Genomic DNA, 23,951 nt, shown 5'->3' with positions numbered 1-23,951 from the left:
TCTAATAACTAAGCTAAGATTACTAAATTTATATTTGTACGCATGTGTGTTCGCTATCGTTTGACAATTTCATTTCTCCTTGTTCGCTTATACGTAAGTATGTATGTTTGTGCATAATTATGTGAGTTCTTGCACTCTGCGATACAAGTTTTCATATCCTATATATAATTTATTATGTATTATAATTATATATGCCACCGTGGTGTGATGGTAGCGTGCTCCGCCTATCACACCGTATGCCCTGGGTTCAACTCCCGGGCAAAGCAACATCAAAATTTTAGAAATAAGATTTTTCAATTAGAAGAAATTTTTTCTAAGCGGGGTCGCCCCTCGGCAGTGTCTGGCAAGCGCTCCGATTGTATTTCTGCCATGAAAAGCTCTCAGTGAAAACTCATCTGCCTTGCAGATGCCGTTCGGAGTCGGCATAAAACATGTAGGTCCCGTCCGGCCAATTTGTAGGGAAAAATCAAGAGGAGCACGACGCAAATTGGAAGAGAAAGCCTTAGATCTCTTCGGAGGTTATCGCGCCTTAAATTTATTTATTTATTTAATTATATATGTTTGAAAATGTATGTATGATTGTACAAAGTATATTTAATTCAAAATATATGTATAAGTGAATTCATTTCATGCCATATATATATATATAAATTATTATACTTCAGTTTATAATTTTACTATGAAAAATACAAATTTGTTGAGGCCCCGAAAGCCTGTAATTTTGGGGTCTTCACCCCCCCCCCCTTACTTCCGGCTCGTGATTGTTACCTCGCCGCATCTGTTGATCCGTTGTCATCGCGTGAAATCTGTAAATTTTGTCCAAAACCATCTAATCATAACTCGAACCGTGTTGGTATTTCCTTCGTTAAATTTCCCAAGGTTTCCCATTTCGCAAAATTTCGTATGTGTATGTGTATAAATGTACGTGTGAGTTTGCTAATTTCTTACTTGTTGTTGTTGTCACCAAATAATTATTCCTTCTTCAGTTACGTTGACCTTTATTGTTGTACTACTATAGCTTTAATACCTTGCAATTCTTATGTTAGTTGCTGTCGGTATCCTCGTGTTTTGCCCTTCCTTGTATTGCTTGTGTTTGTGGTTGTTGTACCACTGTACCTTTTCATTTCGTACTTGCTTGCGTTGTTTGTTGTTGTACCATGTAGCTGTGATATTTTCTATTACTTATGTTAGTTACTATTGGTATGCGCGTGCATTTGCCCTTTATTGTATTGCTTGTGTTTGTTGTTGTTGTACCACTGCATTTATATTTCGTGTTTGAACATGTTTTTTGTTGTTGTACCATTGCATTTCTTTGTTCATTGTTATTGTTAGTCGGCTGTGATTTGTTTGGGGGATGCTGTTTATGGTAGACGGAGTAGATAAGCGTTTTTTGGCGTGTACCAAATTAGGGTTGCCGAAAAATTTTGTTACCGGTAATATAAATGTGATGGTTACTATTATTATGATTATTACTATGATCATAAATAGTGCTATTATGATTATCAGAGCATTATTATTAAAACTAATAATAATATTATAGAAAATAAAATTAATGTAATTGTAATAATTATTAGGGTAATGATTGAAATTTATGAAACTTGTTCATATTGTGATTTACTGTCGTGCTACGCCTTCCTTTGTAGTTTTCGGTGATTTTACTCTTCGGTTGTATTTGCAAAGATGTAGATGGGCATCTGTGGAAGGTTTTGTTGCGCTTTTGCGTCTCCCGTTGGGTAACTTGTTTTCGTAAAATGGTTTAAGCTCGCTTAGATGTGCTGTTCTCTTCTTGCCTTGAAACGTTTTGTCCAGTTCGACGATGACTGGCGAAATAAAATTCGTGATTCTATGGGGCCGCTGAATTTTGGTGCGAGTTTGGCCGCAAAGTTGTCGGTTGCTTTTGACAGATGGTGTTCCTTTACCAAAACTCTTTCTCCTATCGCCGGATTCCATTTCCTTCTCCGCAAATTATAATTTCGTGCCTGTTCTGCCGACGCACGTTGCTGGTTTCTTCGTACCATTTGAAATATCTCCTTCATTTTCGCTACTTTTTCATTTGCCGCTGTTGTCGCCTCGCCTGTACCAAATGTTCGCTCGTCGCACAGGGCGTTTGGGATCCGTGGCTCTCGTCCTTGTACCAAGAATACCGGGCTGCACCCTGTTGCCTCGCACACACTCGAATTTAGTGCTAACATTATCTCTGGTAATAACTCGTCCCAGTTGCGTTGTTCTTTTCCCGTGAATTGTGCTAACATCCCTTTGATGTTTCGGTTTGCCCTCTCCGTTGGGTTCTCTTGTGGTGTACAGGGTGCTGTTAATTGGTGCTTTACCCCATAGTCCTGAAGGAGTCTCTTGAATTGTCTGCTCGTGAACTGGGCGCCGTTGTCTGTAATAATGACCTTCGGAACCCCAAATCGTGATAATATACGGTCTCTAAATGCTTTGATTAGGCTATCCGCTGTTTCCTTACGTAATGGTACGATCTCTACCCACTTGGTGAAATGATCTAGAAATACTAGAACCATGGTATTGCCGTGTTTTTAACGTGGTAATGGTCTAACGAAATCTGCACACACCGTTGCCCACGGTTCTTCTGGAATTTGGGTTAACATTTTCCCCGCTGCTTGCTGTTGATAAGCTTGTAAATTTGACAGGTTGGGCATTGTTGTACATACCGTTTTATGTCGCGAAACAGTCTTGGCCAGTAGTACCTTGTGGCTGCTCGAGCTATTGTCTTCCGGATACCCATGTGTCCGGCGCTTGGACTGTCGTGCACTTCCTGTAGTACTTTACCGCGTTGTGGTTTCGCTTCCATTTAGCTTCCACGGGATCGCGTCTTGATCGTCTTTCTGTACTGCTATGTGCCGATATAACTCACCGTTTTCAATTATGTAGTCTGGGAACTTCTCCGGGTTTCGTTTAACTTCCTCCTTCCTTTTTTCAAGCCATTTACACGATGTTTCGTTTTCGTGTTCCAGTCTGTTGAGTTGTGCGTCTTTCGGGTGTCGTGACAGTGCATACGCTACTACGTTCAGCTTACCTTTCCTGTACTGTACATCGAACGAGTATTGTTGCAAACTCCAACGCCCATCCCACAATACGTCCCGAAGGACTTTCGATGGCGTTCAACCATTTCAATGATAGGTGGTCCGTGATTACCGTGAATTCATAGCCCTCCAGATATGGTCGTATTTTGCGTATAGCCCATACAATGGCTAAGCACTCTTTCTCCGTGGGTGAATAATTAATATCTGCTTTGTTGAGGCGGCGGCTAGCGTACGCGATTACACACTCTCCGTCGTCTAGCTCCTGTGTGAGGACTGCTCCTAGTCCAAAATCGCTCGCGTGTGTTTGTAATGTGAATCTTCGTGTAAAATCTGGGCACGTACTGGTGTTTCGGCGAGTGAATTCTTCAGTGTCTAAAATGCTTTTTCTTGTGTTTCGGTCCATTTCCATCTGCCACCCTTCTTTAAGATGGTTGTCAGCGGATGCGCTATTTTTGAAAACTCTGGTACGAATCGCCGGTACCAGGATGCTATACCTAAATATCGTCTTAATTCTCTTACGTTTGTTGGTGCTTGCAACTCCTTAATTGCCGCTACTTTATCTGGGTCCTTGTGTATACCCTTTAGCTTACGACATGTCCCAGATACTTCAGTTGCTTCTTGAAAAGTTCGCAATTTTCGGCGTTGATTCTTAAATTTGCTTTTCGTAGGCGTTTAAATACTTCAGTTAGATGTTTAATATGCTCATCTAGCGTTGAAATTGTAATTATGATGTCATCTAGATATGCGAATGCGTTCGGTTATAATTCGGGGCCGATTACTTGATCTAATGCCCGTTGAAATGTTGCGGGTGCTGAATGAAGCCCAAATAGCATCACGCGCCATTGAAACAGCCCGCGTCCAGGTACAGTAAATGCCGTATATTGCTTATTTCCTTCCTCCATAGGGATCTGCCAGTAGCCGTTTTTCAGATCCAGGCTACTTATGTACTTCGCGTTTCTTAGCCGGTCTAGTATGTGTTGGATCCGCGGTAATGGGTATGCATCGGGGACTGAACGTGCGTTGAGCTGGCGATAGTCTATACATAACCTCCACTTACCATTATTCTTCTTTACGAGTACGATCGGTGCACTATGCGGGCTTCGCGATGGCTCGATGCACCCCTTCCCCAATAGCTCGTTTATCTACATATCAATGGTTTGCTGCACCTTCGGATTCCGTGGAAAGTATCTTTGTTTTATCGGCCGATCATCACGCATGATCATTTTATGCTGTGGACTGTAATTTAGGTGCTTTAATTCCTTTCTCAGAGAGATAGGACCAAATGTTCGGCCGGGGTGCGTCTGATCCTTGCGAGAGGTGGGCGCACCGGGTCCATCTCAATGAACGGGTGTATGCGGGAATAAAAATAATAGAAATACGAGAATTTCTCGTTATAATAGCTGTGATTTTATTGGTAGATATTAAATATATAAGAACTAATATTACCTCTGATAAGCGGCAGAGATCGCTGGCGGCAGATGCGTATTGTACGGCTGTTGAAATCCTAGAGGCCGGTTGTATAGCAAGCTACATCCGTTGACCCGCAAAATCCTCCGTTTCGGAGGGGAAAGGCGCCCACACATCAACCCCGACATGCATATGCATGAGTGCATGTCCATTTCTGTGGCGGTGATGGTGTGGGTGGTTATAAATTAAGTCGAGTTTCGAGTATCGATTTGCAGAGTTGCATTGGGGGGATCGCAATGAGGTGCGGAAAAGTTAGGCATCCTGCCTAAACAATAATAAAACTTGTAAAATTAGTCGTTGTTTATGCGATTGGTATATTTTTTTATTTGTAAACTGATAAATTTCTTTCTAGGCTCACGGCAACACTGCTAACAAATCTGAAAAGGGTTTCGTTTTCCCACGATTGTATACGAAACGTGCATTAGTACGTTCTTCTACTACCACTTCCTCTAATGCTACTACTTAAAAAATACTTTTTTAAATACTTGTATGTATATATTGCAAAATGAATCGGCTTGCATTTAATTAAATGTATGTGAAGGCGAAATGAATGTCAATAATGCGCTGCTTAACATAAGGTCGACTTCAGTCTATGTTTATTCCGTTTTTCGTATTTCTTGCCAAAAAATGTATGTTCTTGTTTTCGTACTATTGCAACAAAATTTGCGAATTGGTTTTCGAGGTTGAGAGAGAATATTTTTATTTCAGTTTTTTAGAGTTTCCGCAACCATCTTGCATAGTGTACAATACCAAGTGTGTCAACTAAGCGATAAACGTCAAAATTACAGACAGCCTTGCTCACCTGATGCCAATCTCAGGTCTAGAGTTGCATTTTTGGTACGTACGAGTACTTTAAGCTGAGTTGCATTTGATAGTTTAATAGAACTTTGTAGTATTTAAGAGCCCTTTACTGATATTTAGCATAGACTTGACTTGGCGTAAACTTGGAAACTTAGCCACGATTATACTCCACTTAGCGCACACAAAGTGGCATCGTAATCAATAAATGTCAAATTATATGACAAAATGTCAAAATGACATGGAAACAAAGAAATGGCATCTCAAAATGTAAACGTCACTTAGAACTTACATGGAAAATCAAAATTAAGCAGACTTCTAAGTCAAGTTAAGTGTTGCTAAGTTTTGAGTAATCAGTAACATGCAATGTTCATTTAACAGAACTGTAAGGGACAGTTCTCAAGTCAAATCTATGCTAAGTAGGAGTAATTGGCCCTTTACAGTTGAAATAGTTGCATATATTTGAACGGAAATATAAATAATAGAAGACTTTTAGCCTCCAGCAATGCGGAAACATACGAACATTGCCAAATTTAATTAAATTAGAGTCAAAAAAGTCTAGAAAAACTTAACAAAATATAAAGCGCCACACTTGTACACAAAAATCACACAAACAAGATTGCGAATTGCGACATTAAACAAAAGATCAGCTGTTCTTTATGGGCAATTTATACGTCATTTTCCTTTAGCTCTTCTTTTTTTCTCTCTCTTTCATTCGCTCAAGCAGTCAAGTGTGATTTAGATGTGCAGAATGAAGCAATTTTGAACTCGTGAATGCGCAATCTTCTGTGTGTGATTTGTGACTTGTAACATTGTTGTTTTTTCATTTAAAAATGCTGTTACCAGATTATTGTATTACACAAATATAATGAACTTGGGTACAGAAATTCCGAAATCATTGAAAATATTTTACCGATATACTTTGTTGTTGTGTTTAAAAACTGTTTCACAATAATTTGAAAAACTCAACGTTTTCTATGCTTTTTACATTTAGAGGAGTAACCTCGTGTATTAAATTAAATTTTCAATGAAAATCAATAACTCTCAACTGAAAAATTTTCGTCATGAAAAAAATTAAAATGCTGTGTAACAGGAGCAACACTTTTGTGACTATATAAACCCTGTTTCAATCTTTTACGTCCCTCCACAAAACCCTAACTGACCGTTTTCAACCGAAACTACAATGGCAACCCATATTTTCCCGTTATGCTAACTTAAGTGGGTGCCTGTCAGAAAGAAGTCAACACACTTGAACTTATCCACAATACCTTCTTGCGATGAATATCGTTTGAGACGAAGCGTACGATATTTCCAATGTATTTTTTTACTTCCCTAACACCCCAAAACACACAAACGTCTCACCAAGCACTCGCTGGCACTGAAACTGATTTAGGAGCCGAAAATAGGTCCATCCCTAAGTTGGACGAATGGAATGGAATGAAAACATAAAACTGAGCAGCTTTTATGAGTAATAAGAATATGCTGTAAATGTGTTGGTTTCATTTTGAGTTTTCCATCTCCTTTTGACAATCCCTTCTCCAGTCAAATGAAAAAAAATTAAATCAGCTGATGCGATGAGTCAACCATAAAATTGAGGCATGGTAGTACTAAAATAAATTGTGTATACATAAAAAATTTCGCCATATTTAATAGAAAACCACAGAAAGAGTAAACAACTAGAAGAAAATGTAATAGTTTGTTTACGTGCGAAACTATTTAAACGTTAATAATTCTATCAGTATCTTAAATTTTAGTGTACGTTTCTTCTTCTTATGTTCAACAAAGCAGATATTTTATATTAGTGCTATCAGCTCTCATTAAGTTGATCCAGATCGTTCCACTGAGATTTGATGGCGAGCCAGGCGTCGATAATTCAATAAAACGGTCCTAATGTACAAGGAACTATCGACAACCTTGAGCATAGATGAATGAATTTGCAACTCTTTGTTGCGAGAGAGCGCTGTCAAAATGCACATTTTTGTCAATGATGCCACTCCAAACAAAAATTAATAGATCTGAATATGGGGATTTTTGACATACATTTCGGCGATTATATTTTCAATCATCTAATAAAATGATAGTCGTAAAACATTCATTTCTTTGAACTTATTTTATAATAATACGACTAGTTAGAGTCAAATATAAACAAATCCAAGTAAAATTTACATTTTTATTAAATTAATTAGTAAAATACTGTAACGCATATAACTCACAGTGAAAACCATATATTCTTTAGAAATTTCAGTAAATCTGACCTATGATAAAATAGTTAACATTATTTAATGGATAGGGCTTATCCTACATGTCTGACGTTCCAAGTTCTGTGACCAAAATGGACTGGTTGCATCAGGACTTCATATTTACAAAACTTGTTTTTAGCGATAACTTTTGAATGGGAAATAATATTTACCCTCCGCCTTCGAACTAATAATATTTACAATAAAACAAGTACTTTTATACCTTTTCCCATAATTTTTGAACGCTATTCTACAGTTGTAGGTCAAACTAAAGTTTACCGAAATTTTTGGCCCGTTTTCGTTTTAACTGGCACTTTTTTTGTTCCGGCACCCGCTTCAGCTGTCGCGGGGGATTTAACTGTGATTGTTGCCAGCACAAATTTGAGATAAATCCCTCGTGAGAGCGCAAAAAAGGAAGAGTTGCGTATCAAGACATCTTTGATTTTGAGGATGTATTTTCACACAATTCACATCAGAAGATGCGCATTCCGAATGTAAACATCAGATCACGGTTTTGTGACGTAAGAATTGCTCATTTTCATTTAGCCGCACTTCTATATAAGTATATTTAAATTTTAATTAAATAATTATATTAATAATGCGTTGTGGTGTGTTTGGGTGTGATAACAGCAACAAGAAAACCAGTGAAAAGAAAGGGAAATTTTTCCATTCTCCGAAGGATGCAGTAGTGGCTAAGAAATAGCTTCCAATTCCAGTGTAAAGTGACTCAGCTTCGAGAAAAGGACTTAGAGATTCTAAATAAGTTTAAATACATTTATTTAAATAAAAAGTCTTATTATATAATTTATTTTTAATGCCAATATTTTTATTATTTACTTGTAAACAAAAAATCAACGTTTTGTAAGCTATGTATGTAAGATAAGATATTAAAGGTTCTTAACAATATCATCCATTTATTTGTAAGTCTACGAATTTAATTAATCATACTATACATAATTTCGAATACAGAAGTAAACAAAGTGGACGAAACTTATATTACTATTTAATTAAACTTAAATTAGTAATAAACAGATGAATTTTCTGATTCTGCTGATCCCACCAAAATAAGACACCCAGCCCATATTCATTAATAGCAGCCTAAAATAAATTTGATACATGTTATGATTATTAATATATCTACATCTTTTTACACACACCGCTATCCGGTATGGAGTCTTTATTTCTGTTTGTTGTGTAGATGTTGGTTGTCCGGCGGATGTACCCGCTGCTGAACCTGATTGTTGTGTGTCTGATTTTTGGTGGTCCAATTGCTAAATTTTCTTCGAAAATTCCCAGTAAAACACGAAATTCGATTGGTTCTCTTATATCCACGAATAAATCATGCTTAGCACCATATTCTAGTGGATATTCCCATACCCAAGCTTGTTCAGCTTCCTCGAACCGGGAAGGATGCTGTAATGCAGATGGCGGTAATAATAAATCATCAAACAATCCAAGTGTATGGATGTATGGGAAGCGCCATCCGCCTGTAAGATTATGGAAGCTTTAAGCGATACGATATCTTTGAGCGCAATGCAGAGACCCAAATTTAATAAAACCTGTTACAATAAAATGCAATTTTAATAATTTCACATACACATACACATAGATTGAGTTATTGATTGATCTCGTCCTTTATTCCCTCCACTAATTCCAAATGAAATTGATCCGGTGCTATTCGGATGATGTTCTTCAATTCTGCGTTCTGTAAAAATTAAAGTTTTTATTAAAAGTGTATAGGGCGTTAATAGGCCGCTCGAAAAATAACCTAAGAATGCTAACATATATTCTTACAGGACACTGACACAGTCACATGCGAAAGCTGGTGTAGTGTTGCGTGGAATTCACGTCACTTCGAACTCGCTTAACGTACGAATATACATACAAACAAACGTTCATATTTAATTGACCCAGATAACCACCATGAGTTCATTGGCATTTGCCAAATCGTCCAATATATTGATTCGTCATTCCAAACAGCTTAAGCTCGGATCATATTGACAGTGTGTAGGTCAATACAATAATTTGCTGACAAACCATTTTTCATTATTAAGTCATACACTTCTAGTATGTAAACATTCATACAAGTATGTATGTGTAGGTTAAGAACCTTTTTTATTTATTTATTTATTTACGATCTTGAAGATCTATATAATTTAATAAGGTACAAAGTATTTTTAATGTTTACATATTTGTTTCAATTCATTGAATTTCTTTGACTTCAACTATATAATAATCTATAAAATTATTTACTAAAAAAATTTAACTACTTTACAGGTAGCGCTTTACAGTAGTTGTATAATAACTTTCTGAATTTTTTGGTATTATTACAGTTTTTAATATCAATTGGCAGATCATTATATTCTCTAATTCCTTCGTAGTATATACTTTCCTTTATCGAATTCGGATCTCACTACCGGCAAGTAAAAGTTATTATTGTGTCTTGTTTGATAGCTATGGACCTCTCTGTTTAGTCTGACACGTTCACTTAGGTAATTCGGCAGGTTTCCCAACTTTATGTTGTGTATAAACTTCAATGTGTAGTAAGTGATGTTCTGTGTTACACTAAGCCAGTTTAAGCTGTCTAGTAAATCTTTAATTGGGGTATCATACCGTTTTCTTAATATGAAACGCATAATTTTGTTTTACTTAATTTGTAGCCTGGATTTTTGCGAATCAGCTAATGCGAATAGGATTGTAGGACAGTAAATAAAATGCGGCTCGATAATGCATCTATAGACCAGTATTTTGTATTGCATACTAATATGCCGGCATGATCGAAACATGAACCCTATTTTTTTGGATATTTTCCCTTCCATGTATTTTAGATGTTCATCAAATTTTAATTTTTCATCTATAATTATTCCCACGTATTTTATTCGGGTTACTCTTTCTATAGGGATATTTGCTATTTTTAGCGACACATCATCTTGAGTCACTCTAGACCCCATTATCATCCATTTTGTCTTTTCTATGTTTATTTTAAGCATATTTTGGCACAACCACTTATATATTGCCTGTAGGTCCGATTGTATTTTTGAGGCTGCCTCATCAATTGTGTTACCGCTTATAGTCAAAAGTGCATCATCAGCGAATAATCTTATTTTGCAGTATTTGATATCATTTATGTAAATTATAAAAAGAATTGCTGCAAGCACCGATCCCTGTGGCAATCCTATTTCAATGTCCACTTCGAGGGAAATCTTATTTCTTATTACAGTTTTCTGCTTTCTTCCACTAAGGTAACTTTTGAACCAGTTAAGCGCTATGTTTCTAATGCCAATTTTATACAGTTTTCTTATAAGAATATCTCTGTCTACTGTTTCGAAAGCTCTTTTTAAGTCGAGGAAAACTGAAATTGTAAATTGTTTCTTCGTTCTACTTTCTTTCCATTCTGCAATTACCAGGTTAAGTGCAGTTTCACACGAGTGTTTTAATCTAAACCCCGACTGCTCCTTTATAATAATTTCGTATTTATTTAAGTAATCTAGCAATTGGTTCTTAACTACAGTTTCTATTATTTTCTCATCGCTAGGTAAGGTATTTATAGGTCGTATCTCCTCTGCTTTAATTGTTCCTTTTACTTTTTCCACAGGTACAATTACTGAGGTCTTCCAGCAGTCTGGAAATACACCAAATTGGAAACTTTCATTAATTACACATGTGTAAGTATATCCTAAGTACTCCATGCTGTCTTTTAATACACCTTCCGTAACTTGTAACTTATAATATCAGTAACTGAATTCCAAAAAAAAAAAAATATTTGGTAAGGATTGATTACCAGGTGGTGTCCAGAGTAGTACAGGATAAGTTAAGAAATGAAGAGAGGTTGAGTACTGATTGTGGGTGTAGGTATCAGGTTTTAAAATTAATACTAGCTGAGAGTATACAGCAGGGAAGAAAACCAAATATATGGGTTAAAAGTAAACCGTGTCCATGGTATTCAGCTGACATAAAACAAAATATGGTGGAAAGGGATATTGCTTATAACAGGTTTCTTCTGTTGAAAGAAACGGGATTTGGGCAATTTGATGCGTGGGAGCAATATAAGCAAAAATAAATAAATTTATTAGCGTCTGGAGAAATCCGAAAATGAAGTATCATGACATGAAGATAGTTTTGAAAAACTAAAGAAAGATCTGAAGAAACTTTGGAAATATCTTAAATATATATATATATATATTTTCTTTCCTCTTACTTTTGCTCGTAATACTTCAAGTTATACATATATTTAGGTCTCCCCCTTTTTTTATTTTTTTGACAATCGTTATAAACGCTTTGTGTGAAAAAAATGTAATTAAATGTACTTATGTATAGTAAATATACTACATACAACGTAAGAATTTGGTCGAGTACCCCTTTTCTGTTTTCCCTTCACAAAACATATTTTAGGGCTATAAAGTTAGGATACAAATTCCGATAATTGGGGCTCTCTTACAAAATTATTATGTTGTTGTAGTAGAACTTATTTTTGAGTTTAACAAAATATCAATTTGGTATAACGCATAGTATAATGACACTAACATGTAATATGTACCAAGAAAGCTAGTTATAAAAGCAATAAAGATTAAATTTGTATAGCGCTATGTACTATATGCACGTATATTATTTGGTTCTGGTTGTTCGAACGATATTGCTAGCAATAGTGAGTCATATGTATAGATATATATATATATATATTGTATTTGAATGATATAAGAAAAGAAAGTTTAAATCTTCTAGCCAATTCGTGCATAATTTTTTTTCTAACAAGCCACGGTTGAGCTCCAAAAATGGATCGTTAAAACGTTTCACGTGATAAGGACGGCTTATTATCAATAAAATTTATAGAGCTAACTTCAAACATTTTAAAGCGACTAAATATATTATTAAAATGATATAAAAAAAGGATGTATGCCCCTTGCTGTAAAGCTAACAATTTCAAGTATTCAATAATAAAATTTGACGAGAAAAATCGACCCTTGTTAAATGGTTCAACCGGACTGTATAAAACCCCCTAAGCATTCCTTAGAAGTTCCTTAACTACCCTGTAAAAAACGGTCTCGTCATTCCACGTCATTGGACTAGTCACTTTACAGTCATAGGTTATATTCATAGTCACGTTTGTATGGCCGTGGGTAAGTTTTATGACCAAATTTTTTGTAGGGTAACTATTTTTAAGCCTATACAAGGCTGATACTTACATGGCCGCCAGAATACGTACCATGGGACTCTGCCGGCGTGGTTACTGGTGATGTTGACCTTGCCGGTGAAGCCGACGCTGTTGTTGGTTGTGGTGCGCGGTCTAGGGCGCGCAGTGTCGGCACTGTTGGTGGTTGCTGCGCTCTGGTCCGAGGTGATCGAGTGAACCTGGTGCCAATAAAACATCGTGTTGACTTTTACGACCTGGATGACTTGGTGCTAATTGGGCGTTCGTTGTATTACGCTGCAGCGTACTGCTGGCCCTGGAGGCGGAGATGGTGCCGGACGCTGTTCCAAAGGTGGTAGTGTACTTCGTAAACGTAGAGAAAGGGGTTTATCTTCGGATACCAAGGGTTCTCATCAAAATTAGTTTAGTGCCGTCTGAATCCGAATTGGAATCACTAGTACTTTCCTCACTAGGTGTGACTGTGAAACGCCGACCTACTTCAACTGGATACTCTATACGTTGAGTTTGTGCCAACACAACACAACCGTTGTAATGTTTATTTCGGTCGGAATACACTTTGCGCTGTCGACTTTTCCTAGTTTCTGGGCATTTACATGTTTGTTCTTTTAGTAGTTGGCTTAAGGAATCGGCCTGCAATTCCTCGTTGCAGTCTTTTGGTTCATCAACAATACTCACTTGAATACGTGCACAGCCGGCGAAGGTGTTTTGCGATTAGTTGAGTATAGTTGGGGATGCGCAGTTGATGTGAGCAATAAAGTTACTGAAGCAGTATCGGTGCTTGACGCCTTTGCTGTAGACGTTGTGCCAATAGATGTTACACGATCCTTTTGTATAATCGTAGGGCCGCCAAAAATTAGGCTGAAGCAAATCCAAATCTTTCCACCAAATTCCGAGAATTAACGGAAGAAACACATGTTCTGTTATTCTAAGCTTCCATAAATTTAGTGACTTTCAAACGACCTTCTCGTTTGTATAACGGCTTCTTCGAGAAGTTTTTTTTCCTTTCTTTTCTTCTCTCAATGTCTAAATTGGTTTATCGTTCGCCGGAAAACTCATGGCAAATTTTTCGCTAGTGATCGCCAAATTTTTATTTCTTTGTTTCGATACTTTTGTATCGCAACTTTCGCCCCATCACCAGTCACTAGGTGTGTTCGCACGAACACGCTCCCAAGTGGACCGTAACCGTAGACCATAACAGCAGACTGTAACAAACCTGCTTCGCTTTGAAGACCTGACGATGAAGCGAACAGGAAACCGGATCCTCTGTGGGAAGCCACTGCCAGGGGCCTCCGATGCCAATCAACGTGGGGCACGACTCACCCCTGGGATAAGAGTATCAAAGTCCTACTACGAAGCTAGCCGGGTAACATAAGTGCATCACAAAAAGGTTAAGTCAATTTGGGAATTAATTATGTTTCCTAGTTTAAAAGGGCTTTGCGGCAATTAGACATTTGTTATGGAGAACTCGTCAAAACTCCGAAAGATGATTTCTAGTGGTTATCGCCCCTATCCTTGGCCTGATCTAAATTCCTACGGATCTGCTCACGAATATTGGTCAACTTGTCAGCTCTGCTTACTATCGTAACTTGGTCTTCCGAAGGCTGCCGAGTTTCTCTAAAATTTTGTACGTTGAGGCATGATGAACCATATTTTGGCCATATAATGCAAAGTATGGAGAGCACTGAATCGCCGTATGGAAATTACTTCTCAAAACAGATAAAATCTCGGGTATATGCTTATCCCAATCGGTATGGTCAGGTTTATCTTTCAGGAAAATCCTAATCTTCGCAACAATTTCTCTATTAACGCGTTCGGATGCGTTCGCTTGAGGAGAATATAACCCCGTCCTCACGTGCGTCACCCCGTAATTTGCTAAAAATTGGTTCATTTCCTTAGAGATAAACTGTTTACCATTGTCACTATGAATAAATTCAGCGAAGTAATTTATAACGGTAACAGTGGTGGCTCTATGCATGGGCTTTAGCCAAACGTATTTCGAAAGATGGTCTAGTACTATAAAAAGAAATTGATTGCGCCGCTTAGATCTCGGATACGGCCCTAGAAAGTCGCAATACAACCGTTGAAATGGCCTTTCGGATTCAAAGGTACTCCCTATAGGTGGTCTCGACTGTTGGTTAGTAGGTTTTACCGATTTGCAGGTATCACAACGCTGGACGTAGTCCCTGACGTCCTTAGCCTGCTGCGGCAAGAAGTACTTCTGCCTAACACGTTCTAAGGTTTTCTGCCACCCGCCATGGTAACTCCGGTTAGCGTCATGTGCTAGTCTCACTGCTTCCTCAGTCAACCCTTTCGACAACCATAATCGCCACAACGAGCCTTCTTCCCCTTCCATTCCCTTACGAAATTTAACCCGTTTGAAAATTACCCCGTCCACCACTCGTAAATCCGGAAGCGATTCCTCATTTTCGGTGAGGGTCCGAATCAAGTCTAAATATTCGTTACTGCTGAATTCGGGAGAGACTAAATCTATTTCCCCGGGTGTGGTAGTGAAAGTTAACTCATCAGCATCAAACCGCGACAGCGCATCTGGTACTACATTCAGGGTGCCCTTACGATGTTCCATTTTAAAGTCGTATCTTTGCAGTAAGAGCGACCACCTCGCCAACCTCCCGCTCAAGTCCTTTTGTGTCATTAACCACTTGAGACTGGAGTGGTCCGTGATAATCCGAAACAGTAATCCCTCAACATAGGGTCGGAAGCGCTTCACGCTGATTATGGCGGCGAGACCTTCCAGCTCGGTTACCGTGTAATTGCGTTGAGCATTATTCAGCTTTTTCGACACAAACGCGATTGGATGCTCAGCGCTCTCGTCATCGACCTGGAACAACACTCCGCCAACATCTATTTTGGAAGCGTCGCACTGTATTACGAATTCTTTGGAAAAGTCTGGTTGGCCCAAGACAGGAGCGGAACTCAAAGCTACTTTTAGCTTTTCGAAGGCCTCTATAGCTTCAGAGGTAAGCTTGAACGGGCCTGCTGACTTACGGAGACAGTCGGTCAAGGGACCTACCAAGTCAGCAAAATTGGTAATAAACGCACTGTACCAATTCGCCATGCCAACAGACCTACGCACTTGCCGAGGGGATTTAGGGATCGGAAAGTTTTGCATTGCTTCTATTTTTCCCGGATCAACTTTCAAACACCCGCTGCCTATCAGGTACCCTAAGTAGCGTATTTCCTTCTGCCAAATTTACTTTTTTTCACGTTTATTGTCAGCCCTGCGTCTCTCAAATATTTGGCCACTTCCGCTAGCAATTTCAGGTGGTCTTTAAAATTAGTGCTGCATACCATCAGGTCGTCCAGGTAGACAAAGACGTTCTCTCGCAGACGAGAAGGGATTGTCTTGTCCATCAGCCTACTCATAGTCTGCGGTCCATTGCACAGACCAAATGGCATTACCTTGAAGTGGTACAGAGGCCTCCCCGGAACTGCGAATGCTGTTTTTTCCTTGGAGGACTCTGTCAATTTGATATGGAAGAACGCGTCCACTAACAAAATGCGTATCTTTCAGTCTGCTCAATAAGCCGTTGATATGAGGCAGGGGGTATGAGTCCTTCTTAGTCACCGCGTTGACCATCCTGGAATCTATGCACAGCCTAACTTTATCTGGTTTCCGGACCACTACTACAGGACTATACCACGGGGAGTTTGATTCTTCTATAACTCCTAATTCGAGTAACCTGTCTAGTTCGCTAAAAGCTTCGGCTTTCCGCGGTGGCGAAAGAGGGAAATGTTTCCTTTTTATGGGAACTGCATCACCGGTGTCAATTTGATGCTCCACTAATTTAGTTTGCCCTAGGCCTAACTTCTCGTACGAAGGAAACGTCTCGATGACCTTTTGTAATTCTAATTTCCGGTCTGGTGACAATTCATGGAGATTAAGTTCCTCTTCCTTTTCAAGTCTAATCTCTATGCACTCTACGCTTGGGAATATTTCGGGAGCTAACGCAAATGCTCTCCAAAAATCTACCCCGAAGTAGGCTTCTTTGAGAAGTGAAGGGACAAGGTAAAACCGAATAACCTTTGTGATATTTTTAAAGGTGACCGTTAGAGATGCTGAGCCTAAAATCTTTTGCTTGTTGCCGCCCGCGGTATATACGAACGCATGTAAGGGCTGATAATCGAAGCCGCTATCCTCTAAGAATTCTAATTCATATTTACCTAAGATGGAGACGTTGGCTCCCGAGTCCAACAACCCTACAAGAAAACTATCCTTAATCTAAGCCTTTGCGAGGGGCCTTTCATCCTCTGTAAGCGTTAACGTGGTGGCTTGCAGTAGTCTACGCTCCTGTACTCTCCTGTGGTATCTCTTCCTGCACTTCAAAATATTGTCCGATACCGGGTATTGTTCAAAAATGGTATGTCTTATTCGCTCATACCTAGGTTCCCTTTCTTCTAGACTTGGTGAAAAATGCGTCTGGCAAGCAACATCCCTATGCTGGCGTTGCAGTATTCTGGTCAGTTTGCCCAACTCGGATGAGGACGTTTGACTCTCGGATTCAGAACTATTCGAATTGTCCGTACTGTCAGGGTAAGTTATTATCACGTTTGAGGTTTCTTCTGCCAGGGTACTACTGCACCGCGGAAGCTCACCACCTCCATGCAGAGATTCACCCTCTGATTCGGTGCACGGGACGACATCTCGAGCACCGGCTGGTGTGGGAGCTATGAAGCCGAACGAGGTTCCCCGCCTTCTCGCTCGGGTACTGGTTTCCCTGCCTGCGATGGTCCCTAGGGCATTTTGAAGTTAATACTCCTCTATGGCCGCATTTGAAACAAAAAGGATTCCTAATGGGTTCCTCGCAGTATATGTATGAGTGGCCCATTGCCTGGTAATTCCAGCATTGGATTCCCGAATAGTCCGGTCTCCTGTTGCGTCGATAGTCCAGCGCCTCTATCTGCGGATCCATTTCGCCGTCCTCGCCTTCCATCCTCATGACCGGGGTTGTCACGCGTGCTTCGTTTACATGCCGTCCTGGGTAAGTGGCTCCCAACAGCTTGCTTTCTTTCAGAACTTGTTCACCTCTGCGTGCTACATCGCGTAGACCATGAAGGGTCCTTACATCTGCGTTGAGAAGCACCAGCTTAAGGCTACTGATGACGTTCCTTTTTATAATGTCAATTAGTAGAACCTCCGACATTGGCTCTCTTAAGCGCGCGTTCTAGGAGATTATGTCCGTGTGGAACACGTCATAGCACTCACTTGCTTTTGGCTTCCGCATGGAGATCTCCATCATGATCTCGTGGTCAGTTTTCAAAGTGCCAAACTCTCTTTTCAATGAGTAGCACAAAAAGGCATATCTCGCATTTGGGTTTTGTTTCGTGAACAGCCAGTACCATTCTTCGGCCCGCCCGGAAAGAAACAGGTGGAAGCTAGCCATTATTTGTTCGTCCGTTCATTGTGTGCGCTCACACAAGGTGTTCAGCTTAAAAAGGAAATCTGCTACGCTCCCAGTGCCGTCGAACGAGATTTTCCACTCCTGCGGTTTTACTACTATGCTGCTCGGAGCAGGGTATATTGGTGGTATTACTGTTGGAAGTGGGTTACGGTCCATCATATTCGCGTTCCGGTTCTGATTCGCTGATTGCTGCGCAGATTCGAGAGCGGCGTTGAGCTGGTCCATATTGTTTCTGATTGACCCCATCTCTCTCCGCATTTCCTCCTGCGAAGCCTGGAACAGCTGGTGTAGCACGTCCACCCACGAGCCTACACGAGTAGCTTCGTCCTGCATTCCTGGGGTATTCGCCCGGTCACCTGCAGCTTCCCTAAAGTTTCCAACTCCTTGGTGTAATAGTAAGGCACCAGCTCCATCCGGTGCATAAGTCGACACATTGGTCATTAGCCCCGAGATATCATGCGCGTTTAATAGGGGCGCATTAAAATTATTGGTGCTTACAGGTCTGTCCATTTCATCGCGAGGGTCATTCAGATCCGAGCCCATGTTCATTACCGCGGGATCTCCGTATTGTCCCCCTACTGGGGTGTGCAACACAAAGGGACGCCTGGCCTTGGGGAAAGCCCCCCCTATTATTACCGCCCCGGTGCTGGTTTCCCCGGAAATTCCCCACACTCCCGAACGGAGTATTCCGGCCCGATTGCCCAAAAGACTGGTCACGCGACATAGTCAAAAAAATACAATTTGTCAAATCCTAGTGTTCAAATCACACTTCTGTTTCCAGATGATGGTTTGTTGAAGAAAAAAAAAAATGTATATATCTATATAAAAAAAAATGCACGAGAATAACTACAATGATTACTTCGATAAGCGTGCCGAATAAAAAAAAATTTCCAAAAGCAGAAAAAGGCGATTAGTTATATATATATATATATATATATATAATATGTAAGCAATGGGAATGCTGGCATCCCCTTCCCTCCAGAAGACACTCAGGCTACAGGAGAAAAAAAAATTTAAACACAAAAAAAAAACAACACAAATCCATTCATACTTGTCCCTAGTGTTCCCAACCGCAATGCGAGGGGGTCTTAAGGCCACCTCCGAGACTGGTTGGGGCCACTAGGGTCGGTACCAGGCATACACGGGTTGGCCTCAACACGCCCAGCCGCAACGCAGGGGCAGTCTCCAGGGGCTCGCCCCTGGGACTGGTTGGGGGTGTTGAGGCCTCCCGTCGATTCTTACCGGACACCCCTCCTGCCTCCGCCGCAATGGGTGGAGCGGTTTCGTAGCCGCTCCCCCAGTCTGGTGGGACAGGAAAGGGTACCGCTGTAGATCCCAGCTCCCCTCGTCATAATCCAGGTGGTATTCGGTGCTACCACCTGAGACGTAGGATGCGCTGGGGTCCGCACAACTCACACACACACTCACACAAGACAACCAAATTCGGCATAAGAAAACTATAACAATTTAAACATTACAAAAAAAACCCAATTTAGGGGACAAAATTATTCCAAACCGACTACGGACAACTTCCGGGAAAATAAAAAAAACTCCAATTACAAAAAAAATATAAAGTGCGTGCAGCACTGCCTCACCGGGTGAAATAAAAAAAATTCAGAGGACTGACGTTAAGTCTCGTGGCTCCGTCAGCTACTGCCCCCGAAGACCAGTCCGGACAACCTGATCCGCCCAACCATCCCACCGCAACGTAGGTGGCAGCTCCTGTGGCTGCTCATTCGGACTGGTGGGATGGTCAACTTCACGGGTTGACCCGACTGACACTCGCGGCCCGCGCCTCAGGCGCCACGTTGGGCGCCATCTGTTATGGATACGCATCTTTGATGGAATCAGTAAGGAAGACGGTGGGCATGATGTGGTGGTGCACAGTGGCTAGTCATTGTCGGCTGGGGCGGGTACTTGCCAGCCTTACTGTTCCTGCGCCATAATCAGAAAAAAAGTTCCTATCATGCCTATCAAAACCAAGAGCTGTCAAATTCAAAAAAAAAAACTGTCAGAAGCGCAGAGACCGACTCAAAACGCTTATAAATTCAAACTAAAACAACATCCGGCTGAACCGGATGTCACGGACAGACCGTTAACATTCAAAAATTTAAATTAAAAAAGAAAGTCAAAAAAACTAAACGCAACGGAACTGGCCGAAACGGACATGACCGGTTACTAACTCGAAAATCAAACTAAAAAAAAAACCGCTGAAAAATAAAAATATAAATAAAAGGGCCGAATATAACTTGGGGGCGCCGCGGGTAGTGTTGCGACGCCCGGTGCTTGTCCCACCCTCAAATCCATGGCCACCGACGCACCTAATTTTTCGGTGGCCCCTTACCTGTCCTACCTAGTGCCTTCTAAATAAATGGCGACGCCAGCGATCCCATTTTAAATACTTATTTATTTATAATTGATTTCTATTAACGTATATATGCTACAAAAAAAAAATGCGATAGTGCAGGTTTCTTAACCAGGGCTACAGCATTGTTGAACTACGAATAGTTATTGACACTATGAAAATGTAGGTAAGTGTGTGTAGTGTATAGAGTGAGAGGAAAAAAAAAATGATCCAACAGTTCACACTTTATTGGGCTGAAATCGAAAACGAAATCTAATACGAATATTTAAGTCTGGTTAAGTTTGTTCTGTTGGTGGGGGGGGGGGGGGGGGGGGGGGGGGGTCTTTTCTTTCCTCTTACTTTTGCTCGTAATACTTCAATTTATACATATATTTAGGTCTCCCCCTTTTTTTTATTTTTTTGACAATCGTTATAAACGCTTGTGTGAAAAAAAATGTAATTAAATGTACTTATGTATAGTAAATATACTACATACAACGTAAGAATTTGGTCGAGTACCCCTTTTCTGTTTTCCCTTCACAAAACATATTTTAGGGCTATAAAATTGGGGTACAAATTCCGATAATTTGGGCTCTCTTACAAAATTATTATGTTGTTGTAGTAGAACTTGTTTTTGAGTTTAACAAATTATCAATTTGGTATAACGCATAGTATAATGACACTAACATGTAATATGTACCAAGAAAGCTAGTTATAAAAGCAATAAAGATTAAATTTGTATAGCGCTATGTATTATATGCACGTATATTATTTGCTTCTGGTTGTTCGAACGATATTGCTAGCAATAGTGAGTCATATGTATAGATATATATATATATATATATATATATTGTATTTGAATGATATAAGAAAAGAAAGTTTAAATCTTCTAGCCAATTCGTGCATACATTTTTTTCTAACAACCCATGGTTGAGCTCCAAAAATGGATCGTTAAAACGTTTCACGTGATAAGGACGGCTTATTGTCAATAAAATTTATAGAGCTAACTTCAAACATTTTAAAGCGACAAAATATATTATTAAAATGATATAAAAAAAGGTATGCCCTTTGCTGTAAAGCTAACAATTTCAAGTATTCAATAATAAAAAAAAATCGACCCTTGTTAAATGGTTCAACCGGACTGTATAAAGCCCTCTAAGCATTCCTTAGAAGTTCCCTAACTACCCTGCAAAAAACGCTCTCGTCATTCCACGTCATTGGACTAGTCACTTTACAGTCATAGGTTATATTCATAGTCACGTTTGTATGGCCGTGGGTAAGTTTTATGACCAAATTTTTTGTAGGGTAACTATTTTTAAGTCTATACAAGGCTGATATTTACATGACCGCCAGAGTACGTACCATGGACCTCTGCCGGCGTGGTTACTGGTGATGTTGACCTTGCCGGTGAAGCCGACGCTATTGTTGGTTGTGGTGCGCGGTCCAGGGCGCGCCGTGTCGGTACTGTTGGTGGTTGTTGCGCTCTGGTCCGAGGTGATCGAGTGAACCTGGTGGCAATAAAACTTCGTGTTGACTTTTACGACCTGGATGACTTGGTGCTAATTGGGCCTTCGTTATATTACGCTGCAGCGTACTGCTGGCCCTGGGGGCGGAGATGGTGCCGGACGCTGTTCCAAAGGTGGTAGTGTACTTCGTAAACGTAGAGAAAGGGGTTTATCTTCGGATACCAAGGGTTCTCATCACAATTAGTTTAGTGCCGTCTGAATCCGAATCGGAATCACTAATACTTTCCTCACTAGGTGTGACTGTGAAACGCCGACCTACTTCAACTGGATACTCTATACGTTGAGTTTGTGCCAACACAACACAACCGTTGTAATGTTTATTACCACCCAAAATAGACGAGTAGGAAAGAGGTTTGTCGGAATGGACTTTGCGCTGTCGACTCTTCCTATTTTCTGGGCATTTACCTGTTTGTTCTTTTAGTAGTTGGGTTAAGGAATCGGCCTGCAATTCCTCGTTGCAGTCTTTTGGTTCATCAACAATACTCACTTGAATACGTGCGCAGCCGGCGAGGGTGTTTTGCGATTAGTTGAGTATAGTTGGGGATGCGCAGTTGATGTGAGCAATAAAGTTACTGAAGCAGTATCGGTGCTTGACGCCTTTGCTGTAGACGTTGTGCCAATAGATGTTACACGATCCTTTTGTATAATCGCAGGGCCGCCAAAAATTAGGCTGAAGCAAATCCAAATCTTTCCACCAAATTCCGAGAATTAACGGAAGAAACACATGTTCTGTTATTCTAAGCTTCCATAAATTTAGTGACGACCTTCTCGTTTGTATAACGGCTTCTTCGAGAAGTTTTTTTTTCCTTTCTTCTCTCAATGTCTAAATTGGTTTATCGTTCGCCGGAAAACTCATGGCAAATTTTTCGCTAGTCATCGCCGAATTTTTATTTCTTTCGCCCCATCACCAGTCATTAGGTGTGTTCGCACGAACACGCTCCCAAGTGGACCGTAACCGTAGACCATAACAGCAGACCGTAACAACAATTAAAAAACTTTGGGAAGTGGTGGGTGATGAAGTAGCTAGCGTTGTACAGCAGTCACTTACACAGAGAAGTATGCCGCATGCACTAAAAGCGTCAGTGACTGTGCACATCGCCAAAATCAAGGAAAGTGTGCATTGCAATGACCTGAGGGGAATTAATACCCTTCCAATGATAGAAATAGTCATTGAAACTATTGTAGAAGGAACATTGCTTAAGCATATATCTGAGAATAGATTACTTACAAAGCACCAGTTAGGCTTTAGCGAGAAACACAGTACAGAATCGGCTTTGCAAATAGCTATAGAATACTGGTTAAGATCCATTGACGGAGGTGAAGGCGTACTAGCAGTTTTTCTAAAATACAAAAGAGCATTTGAAACTATTAATAGGAATCTGTTGTTGAAAAAGTTAAGGATATTATATAACATCACTGGAAGTGTTTATGAATGGATAGAAGATTATCTAAGTAATAGATATCAAACTGTAAGCTTTAATAACAAAGTTTCACTGGAGATAGAAATAAAACATGGTGTTCCACAAGGAATTAAATTAGGTCCGTTGTTGTTCATATTGTTTATTAATGATTTGCCAGGAGTATTACATCATTGCAAAATACATATGTTTGCAGATGATACACTGATTTATTTAAGGGAAAAGGATGTGCAAGTTGGGCTTGGAAAAATTAATGAAGATTTACTTACTGTATACGAATGGTTGGGTATGAACCAATTGTGTGTTAATGTGCAAAAAACAAAATGTGTGGTATTAGGAAAGCCTAGATTTAGGGAGGAAGCTGAAATGCGATCAGCTTTACCTTCAGGGTCACAGCTGGAATGGGCAAAAAGATACAAGTATCTAGGGGTACTTATGGATAATAGTTTGAGTTTCAAAGAACACGTTGAATATATAAATGGCAAAATAGCAAAGAAAGTCAACTTGCTGCGTAGATTGAGAAAAATATTTCGAATGCAGGAAAAACT

General features: G+C 40.0%; 1 pseudogene; it reads right to left on the bottom strand.

Moving 5' to 3' along the window:
* Positions 1–8,434: 8,434 nt before the first annotated feature.
* LOC137254230 (DNA-directed RNA polymerase III subunit RPC8-like) lies at positions 8,435–18,658 on the bottom strand (annotated as a pseudogene).
* Positions 18,659–23,951: the final 5,293 nt, after the last annotated feature.

This window comes from Eurosta solidaginis, chromosome 5, assembly GCF_040869045.1.
Source record: "Eurosta solidaginis isolate ZX-2024a chromosome 5, ASM4086904v1, whole genome shotgun sequence".
NCBI classification, from domain to species: domain Eukaryota; kingdom Metazoa; phylum Arthropoda; class Insecta; order Diptera; family Tephritidae; genus Eurosta; species Eurosta solidaginis.
This window is presented reverse-complemented; position numbering and strand designations above follow the sequence as displayed.